Source organism: Anastrepha ludens, chromosome 4, assembly GCF_028408465.1.
Source record: "Anastrepha ludens isolate Willacy chromosome 4, idAnaLude1.1, whole genome shotgun sequence".
Classification (NCBI taxonomy): Eukaryota; Metazoa; Arthropoda; class Insecta; order Diptera; family Tephritidae; genus Anastrepha; species Anastrepha ludens.
This window is the reverse complement of record NC_071500.1, coordinates 4,016,856-4,026,664: the sequence shown is the minus strand read 5'-3', so window position 1 is coordinate 4,026,664 and position 9,809 is coordinate 4,016,856. Positions and strand designations below refer to the sequence as shown.

The 9,809-nt window shown below is 35.3% G+C and overlaps 1 long non-coding RNA gene across 1 annotated transcript; it reads right to left on the bottom strand.

Annotated features, from left to right (window-relative positions):
- Positions 1–465: 465 nt before the first annotated feature.
- On the bottom strand, positions 466–9,572 carry LOC128860842 (uncharacterized). Its single transcript, XR_008454307.1, has 3 exons — positions 7,523–9,572; positions 7,295–7,413; positions 466–1,859 (listed from the first exon to the last, which is right to left on the bottom strand). It is a non-coding gene; the product is annotated as an uncharacterized LOC128860842 (long non-coding RNA).
- Positions 9,573–9,809: the final 237 nt, after the last annotated feature.

Below are 9,809 nucleotides of genomic sequence, written 5' to 3'. Positions count from 1 at the left end.
TGAAACTGCGAAGAAAAACATATGAAACAATTACGGGCTCTTATTTATTTGGCATGCGGCTGTATACGTAAGCTGATTTGACAGCTTGCGTGAACATATTTAAGTTCTTACGTAACTTATGTTAAGTTTACGTCTACAGTAATTACAGGTTTTTAATTCAATTAAGAATTTATTTAATGTATAAGAATTTAAAAGTTAAGAGAAGCTAATAATTTGAGAACTTTGGGACTAGCAAATAAGTTTGTGGCTGTAGCCGAATGGATTGGTGCGAGACTACCATTTGGGAGTGCGTAGTTTCGAATCTCAATGAAAGACCCAAATGAAGAAAAGATGTTTCTAATAGCGGTCGTCCCTCGGCAGGCAATGGCAAATCTCCGAGTGTATTTCTGTCATGAAAGAGCTGCCATTCGTAGTCGGCTTAAAACTGTAGGTCTCTCCATTTGTGGAACAACATCGAGGCACGTACCACAAAAAGGAGGAGAAGCTCGACCAAACACCCAAAAAGGGTCAAATATAAAATAAAAAATGTTGGTTTGCCAAAAGAACCCCTTTAGAGTTCTCTGCTTTATAATGCAAATAAATAAGAACACAGCTTTTAGTTTTTTCTCCATCTCCTTTTTATTCTAAATATTCACACTTAACCATATACCTCTTTTATATATATATTTATATATACAATGTACATATATTTACGTATGTGCACAGTTTTTCGGATTCTGGCACACTCACACTCATTAATTTATTTTTCATATATCTTAGAAGATATTTACAAGCTTTTTTTGTTTAGAATTTTTGAAATAAATAGCCTTGTTTTAGTTGGGATAATATATATACAGACATTAATTTATATGAAATAAAAGTTCATACACATTTGAGTAACTTCCAACTCCATTTTCCGAAACATTTGCATAATGCACTGGGCGGAAAACTATAAAAATTATGAAAATTTTCCAATTGTTGTGAGTTGTTTAGTTAAGTCAAATGGATACAATAAATTTACGAAATTCATCAACATAACAAATTTCTCTTGGTTCCACTGGTTGACATTTTTCTTTTCAATTTTCGAATTTAATTAATAAAAATTTTAATGAATTAATACAAATTTTAAATAATTAAAAATTTAGTTGAAATTGAGTAATTGAGTTTCTTATTGAGTAAAATTAGAAAAAAAATGTATTTGACTCAAAAGTTTCGAAATTAATAAAAAATCAAATCTAACAATACAACTTGACAGAAAGTCGTTTCTCGAGTGTTGCCAGGATAACTGATTTTTACCCACTTCTACTTATCAAAAATGATTGTAACTAATCTTTTTATGTTGCTAATTGAGACTATTTTTGGATTATTAATGCAACTAAAAATGCACAGATTCTCATTTTTCAACTTGGGCATTATCTTAAAACCATAAAGGAAAAGTAAAATAGAACGATCAACCAGCATGAAGAAAATTTAACTGAAAGAGAAACATAATTTTTTCAAAATCATCTAATTCTCATTGAACGGATTTGATGGCGGTTTTATACGTTGTGTTCTCTTATATTTGTGGAGCCCTTGGGCCATTGAGTACGCTGCTTAGATGAAGATCCAGTTCAGTAATCATTCGATTTAGAAAAAGTAACAAAATATTCTTGTGGGTGCCGTTGAAGGTTGAGAATGGGAAAATCCATCTGCAAATACAGTGCATCCATTGTGACTACCATTCAGGGGTGTGTACGTTCGAATCTCCGCGCATGAAACAGCAAAATTATTGAAAAAAGTAAACTTCAGAGTGCATTTCTGCCATGAAAAAGCTCGTTTGCCGTTCGGAGTCAAGCATCAAGACGCACGCCACAAATAGGAGGAGGAGCTCGGCCCAGCACCTATGTAGAAGAAGTGCACGCGCCAATTATTTTTTTATTAATTTTTTTAATGCAGTGCATCAGGAAGGTGTTTTTACAAGCGGAGAAACAGTATTAACCTACATACAGTGGCTCACAGCTTATTTCGTGTGGCTGTATGTTAAACTAAAGAATTGTAAAATTATTTTTATTTGATTTACTTTAAAAAAAATTTAAATGCACAATCAAAGATAAATTATTTCTAATTGCAAACATGTATAAATGCATTCAAATTTTTTCTGCTTTAGTAGAATATTTACAACAAAAACAGAATACTAGGTAAATTGACGTCACAGCTTATTTCGTGTGTTTACTTTTACCGTTATTGGCGCCAGTAAACCGGTTAGCAATTATAGAAAATTTGTTTTGCATAGTATATTAGATTATATCCTTATTTAGTTTACACATTGAAAGGAGTCGGTTGTCCAGCTTAATTTAAAAATACCGTGATGGGTCGCCGTACGTCGATTGAAAGGCGCGAATTAGTGATTACGCATTACAAAAATGGAAAGTCGCAGAAAAAAATTGCTGAAATTGTAAATTTAAGTACTTCCACAGTACAGTACATTATTCAACGCTTTTCTCGTGAAAAAAGAGTGGTTGACGAAGGACGCCAAGCTCCAAACAAAATTTTTACAGAAGCTAATGAAAGGTGGATATTAAGAAAAATTAAAAAAGACCCACGAATTAGTGCGCCAGCTTTGACAAAAGAGCTTGAAAAAGTACTTGGTAAGTCATGTAATCCTGAAACAATAAGAAGAATTCTGCGCAAAGCCGATTTCCATGGTCGTACAGCTCGAAACAAACCGTTTGTTAATGAGCGTAACAGAAGATTAAGGGTGGAGTTTGCCGAAAACCATGTTAATAAAGACCAAATATTTTGGAATGACGTTATTTTCGCCGACGAAAGCAAATTCAACCTCTTTGGTTCCGATGGAAAGTCTTTCGTTTAGCGTAAGCCCAAGGCGGAGCTGGACCCGAAGAATCTGCGTGGTACAGTAAAACACGGTGGGGGTCATGTAATGGTTTGGGGCTGCATGTCAACAGCTGGTGTCGGAAACTTGGTTTTTATCGTCGAAATTATGGATAAAACAGTTTATTTGAATTTATTAAAAAATAATTTACTACAAAGTGCTGAAAAATTAGGCATTCGGGACAGGTTCAGGTTCTATCAGGACAATGATCCGAAGCATAAGTCGGAATTTGTGCAACGGTGGCTTATATGGAATTGCCCTCATGTGGTAAAAACGCCAGCACAATCACCTGATCTCAATGTAATTGAGAATTTATGGAATATTCTGGATCAAAAAATTAGAAAACATAACATAAGCAACAAACAAGATCTAAAAACAGCATTGCAAGTGGAGTGGGAGAAAATATCTCCTGAATACACTGGGAAACTTGTTAGCTCCATGCAATCCCGGTTAAAAGATGTATTAAAACAAAAAGGCTACCCTACAAAATATTAGATTAGTAAAAACTTAATAAATTTAAAAAAAAATCATGTTTTTTCTAGTTTGGTCAAGCACACGAAATAAGGTGTGACGTGGATTTACTTATAATTTTGATTTTGCTGTAAACATATTACTTAAGAAGAAATAATTTAAGTTTATTTATGTATGTTTGTAACAAGAAATAGTTTATCTTTGAATGTACGTTTAAGTTTTTTTTCTAAATAAAGTTTATACAAAAATATTAAACTTTTTTATTTTGATAAACGGGCACACGAAATAAGCTGTGAGCCACTGTATATTATATCTAGTCGTGGAAAAAGGTTAAGCTACTTAGATTTTGAATTTAGAATTAGAATTAATGTAAAAACAAAAAAGTCCATTCAAGGAAGAACAGAAAAAAGAACCGTGGCTTCGAAACTAAAAACATCAAATTATTTCCAAAAGGGCAAACACTGTTTTGGAGCCTAAGTAACCCACTCATTATTGATAATAGCCGTATTCGATTCGCCAAGCGTTGGCAAGTGGCGAATAGATGAAGCAAGTCGTATAAATAAGCGTATATTGGTAGCACTGGGAAATAACTGCCAAAAATTAACTTTGCTTGGAAGCACTTAATAAATATTAGTAAGACCACCTTCATGTAGGGCACCATTTGTTGCAGCCTTTGTGCTCTTGTTCTTCTCAGCGTTGCTATTGACTGTAGATCAAAATCTATTGGAACAATTGCAAGGTATGTGAACATGACGGGCAACACCAAAAGAGAGTTCGCAAAGCAACAAAATTTGCTCTGTATGAACGTGGTCCAATAAAACTTGCGTAATATCTGAAAAAAACTTTCTTAGAAACCTAAAAGCTTCTTACACTTGATGACCTGGAAAACGCACCTCCAGCAGAAGGTATGTCGAGCACTAAAAATCTCCTGGTAGATAACCTGCGGCAAGACATGGGGTCGAAGACTGGCGATAGTACCTTGGCTGTACATCACCCGAATCAGACCCAGTATTACCCTCTGGCCTCTGTAGTCCAGTGAAAGGCTACTATGGTTAATTCCAATGTAAAACCCCTAAACAGACTACAGACTGCTTGGGTATCACAGGTGCTATGACTGCGACATCTGGCGATGCCCTTAACGCCATTCTGAACTTGCAGCTTCTAGATCTTCGAATTCGAAAGGAAGCTATGAAGGTGGCGAACAGGCTGAAGTTAAACGGAATCTTGGGAAGCGAAGTAATACTGGCCACTGTCAGATATGCCACCAGTTGTCGGAGCGGTGCTCACTATTCTCTATGCCGGTGGACAATCGGATGCATTACGTTAGCTTCGGTAGGAAGTATGATGTTTTGATCCCAGACAGAGGTCAATGGTTAAGTCCAGAGAGCCTAGTTGGATTTCAGCACACTTTCTTAACCGACGGATTCAAAACCAATGATGGTAGCGGATCTGGAAGGTACGTACTCGAAGACACTAAGTAATGCTATGCTACAGGACAGTTAGCTACGGTATTCTTAACGGAAGTCAATGCGATCTTGAATGCAGCATACTGGCTAATTGAGAAAAAGTGACGGGGTAGCAGTAATGGAATTGGTAGTGGCAATAAAGCAGAACTAAGAGCCCTTGCCAATCCACGTTGCTCTTCGAAATTATTCGGTGAATGTAAGACAAAACTGAACAGTGGTGCAAAACATAACAAAGTTTGTCTTATTTAGGTGCCTGGACACTGTGGTATTGCAGCGAACGAGTTTGCTGATAAACTGGCTAATGAAGGTTCTGCAAGCATACCACTAGGCCCTGAACCCTTTCTAGGTGTCAATTCTGCATCGATTCAACTATGGATTGACAACTTCATGAGATCTACCCATAGAAGACATCGGTCTGAGTTGGGCTCCTGCAGAGTAGCCAAGTGCGTTGTGAAAGAACCAGAGAGGAAATTACCGACCTTTCTTCAAAAACTTTGTAGGAACGGCCTGAGAGAGATGAGTGTAATCACAGGGCACAACGCCTGTGGTCAGCATATGGCTATGGTGGGAATCATTGGTCAGCCAATATGCCTAGCCCGTCTTGAGAATGACGGCACTGCAGAGCATTTTCTCTGCAGATTTTCTCTGTAGGACTTGTCGAACCCCCAACAAATCTAATCTAATCTATTCTGTTACACTTAACTCAGCATTTTTTCGCGATTATTTTGTTTGTGTGTGTACTTTAAATAATGATTTAATGTTACGCTTATACTTCCATAATTGTTATAAAAATTACTAAGTCAAAAGTAGGCAGATGTAATAAATTGGAAAAAAGAAAATGTTTGTAAAGCCTTATTACTATCGTCTCAATCAGTAATAAAGTAAGGTGGTAGAAAACTTGACAAATCTTATGTTGGTCTTTGCGGTATTACACGGTTCGTTGGGCACGGATTGTTTAATATAGCGCTTTCGAATAGGGATATTTTATTTCAAGTAGTAGGGGAAAATAAAAGAGAAACCCAACTGTTGTGAAAAATCATAGTCTATACCAGACTAAGAAAACTGTCACAACTAAAAAACTTTCCCAACTAATGAGTATTGGAATGGGTTCGAATACCTCAATTTATGACAAAGCCATGCAACGTTTTTTATTACCACCGAGCGATGCGCGCGTCTTCACTGCAAGTGCTGATGATGTCTTCAAATTTGGAATTTCTCTCTCTTTAAAGACAATCCCGACCAATTTTTGCATTTGCGTATGCCATTTTCATTCTATTCTAAACAAACTAAATTTACTTTATTAGCAGCAGGTAAACATTTTCAATTCAAATATTTATCCTAATCTTTCCTAACTGCATACACCCCTTTGGTTTTAGTATTTTCTTTAAATTCATTTCTCATTGCTTTATTAATTGTCTATTCAATTAAATATTCGATCTGTTCAATTTCAGTTGCACTTAACATTTTGTATACCCGCATAGGTATTAGGTGAATGCTCTAAACTGCATTTCTCGGGTGTTTGTATTTACACGAAACTAATAAAAATTTACTGAACTATTTACATATGCAATGCAGGTGTAATATTTTCATATGTAATGTAAATGCATACATACGTATGTGTCTATATGGATAGGTATATATGTATGAGCAATTTAGCACTCGCGAATGGTATTTTAGGTGTACATCCATGGGAATACTCGATAGTTTGAATATTCCCAGAGCGATTTGTCTTACTTACACACATGTATGTAAGTGCAAGGTGGCGCAGAATAAGTCATCAATTTTATTTTTAGTAATTTAAAAAAAATAAAAAAAAATGATTTTGAGCGATGGATAACTTTATTCTGACCTTTACGCGTTCCATCGCTTGTGTGCTTGTGTACTGCAGCTATTCTAGTTCACAAGTGTCAAATACGATTGGCGTAGGACGCCATTTGCAAAAATTATAAATCTTCCGATAGGGTGATTAATTTTGTGCCACCTTGCACTTACATAGTACGTGTGCATGTGTGTGTGAAAAAACTAAAATAAATAGCATTTCTCTTCATTGCCGAATTTACGTAGTAAAGTTCCTAAAATCATTTTTTCACTCTCTTTTTTGTTTTCTTTTCACTTTTGACAAAGAAAGTTGAAAAGACTTCGCACCGCACCCCCTATATAAATATGGTGTAATATTTTTTATGAAACAGTATGAAGTTCTAAGCCTGAATTTCTGCAACCTTGACAACATCACTCGATTGGTTGGCAAAATCTTTGCAATCTCTTGCTCTTCACTAGCAAGGCAGACGCACAAAAAAAAAATGCACTTAGCAGTGGAAATAAAGGATTTTTTCCATTTTAATTAATGGTAAATTCTTTTAAATTTCAGGCATTCGAAATCGACTTTAGAGCTATGCTCTAATGCACTTTCTTCTCTTAGAATTTCATTTACAATCTGGATTGGCTGGGAATAATGTTCGAAAAAATCGTTCCATACAAATAGGCCCACCCTAATGTAGATACATACTTATCCCAGCTAGGCACATAATGCTCCGATTTACAAAGGGTTTTTGTGTTTTGAACCAAATCTCTTCTAAACGTTTTTTTCGACATAAATTGCACGAACTTATATTAGAGAGACACGCCCTGAAAGCCAAAATGTGTTAAAAAGCATAAAATTAATTGTATGCAAAAAACAGCAATAATTCAAAACAAACATAATTCTATGAAACTTTGAAACTTTGATTTAATTTACCAATATTTTCGGCTTACTGTTAAAATTTTGGAAACAAAAGAAAAATTTATTTTAAGAATTGTTCTCTGTGTGCATGTTCGCTGTGTGCTCCATTGGGCGGGAATATGGTGAGCAGCCATGCTCTCTGATTTCAATATTTGCCGATTTGTTTTTGCGCTGCTCACTACTCTAACGGGTATTTGCTGGCCTTAAAGTGAGTTCAACAAATACTTCCTGGAGAAGGAAGAGAAGTTAATGGAACCGAGATGAGAATTTTCAAACCACATTAACTACAGGTATGCTTGGGTATGTTCATGAATGCAGTATTACAGCAGCACTGCAAGATCGACAGCACGTGGCAGCGCAGCTTTGCAAACAGGGTTATTAAGGCAACATGTTATAGCGGCTTTCTGTTTACTGTACCAATAAACTAAGCTTAAAATGGAAGTGTGAATGAACTGCTTATAAATTAAGGTTTAAAGTTAGAAAATGCGTCTGGAATAACCGAAAGATCAGCCATAAACTATATATCTATTCTAAGCTTTGTCGGGAATCAGAAATAGAAATTTGAAAATTTAGAAACAAAAATTCGTTAAAATTGTTCAAAATTCGGCAAAATAATTTGTAAAAAATTTGGCTCTATCGAACTTATATGTATATACAGAGCGGAGGTGTCCGTTAGGAGAAAGTACGCTAAACATTAATACTTTAATCAAGCTTACAAAAAGTTGAAAATTTTTATGACAATTTTTTTAAATTAGTTAAATTTTGGTGAATTTTGTTTAAAGTTTGAAGCTAAATACACCTACTACATTATTTTATTTAAAAAGGATATAAAAAAAAAAGATATTTGGAACTTGGAACCTCGTCACACTACCCTTATTTTGAACACGGGTGTACATATTTTCTTCGCTAGTATTTTGCTTAATTATGTAGCTAAATAACTTATTCGTGCTCTAAGCAGTCGGATTAAAAATATAACGATTAATTGAGATCCGCATTTTTCATTGCTTGATAGTCAGCATAAATACTTGAGATTCGTAACCATAAATTGTGTAAAAATGAAATAAATGGGGCTGTGTTCTATTGTCCAATTCGATCCATACCTAGTTTATGCTACAACAACAGCAGCATAAATCTTCCCCATACATACGGGGAATGCTGCCAAGAAAAATTCCTCTTATAAAAAGTAAACAAGAGCCTCAACGAAGGTGTCAGGAATGCGCGAAACAGAATAAACGGTGTGAAACGCACAAAAGTTCCTCATAAAAATCATTTACCGTCCGGAGTTGGGTTAAAACTGTAGCTCGCTCCAATTGTGGAACAACATCAAGACGCACACCACAAATAAGAGGAGGAGCTCGGCCAAACACCTAACAGAAGTGTACGCGCTAATTATCTATTTTTTGAGTTTTTCGACAGGTATCCGTCACACCGCCTCTCTAACAGATCTGTCATAAATGGTTAAATGAAAATAATATACTATTTTTCTTAATTTACACTCATTTGTTTGAAATAAAAAAACAAAAAGAAATATAAAAATATGTATCTTAATTTGTAGTCTGTGAGACGTACGATTAATGCGAGAGTAACACTGTTTTTAGTGGTCTAGAGTTAAATATTGGGACTATATGCATTTGCGAAAACACTGCGCTAAAAACTTTAATCGAATATATTCCAAACATGAGCTCGTTACAAATCACGAGTCACGATACAGTCACCGGCTTTTCGAAATTAAATACCAGCACAAGTATATGCCAAATCCACAGCTTTGCCAATTGTGATGCATTTCCGAAGCGTCCGTAATTTAGATCAATTTGAGAAAAAATTAAGAAAACTTTAATACAGTAGAAACTCAGTTCTTGCACATATTTGATACTTGCAAGACAATTTTTTCTTTGTGTACTCAGTACTTACGAAATTGGAAGATTTTTACCTCGATACTTGCAACATTTTTTGTCTGGCATTTCTCTTTTACTCTTTGCGTTGTATATTTGAGAATAAAACTCGGGGAAGTACCGCCATAAATTTAAGCTGCTTACAATAGAAACAAAAACTGACATTCTAAACAAATTAACCCTAGAAAACTAAACCCCGCCTCTGAGGCGCAAAGATTGTCATTTTTACGTATTTCATTATGATTGAATGCAAGTGGCAGCACGAGCTTTCAAACCATTATAGTAGTCTCTTGTGTGAGTTTGTGGGCGAACGTTCATTGGGCAAAGTTTTTTTGTTACGGAGATATATTAATTCTTGTTGCCTGAGAGGCGAGGTTTAGTATTAAAGGTATTTTTCTGACTACATATTA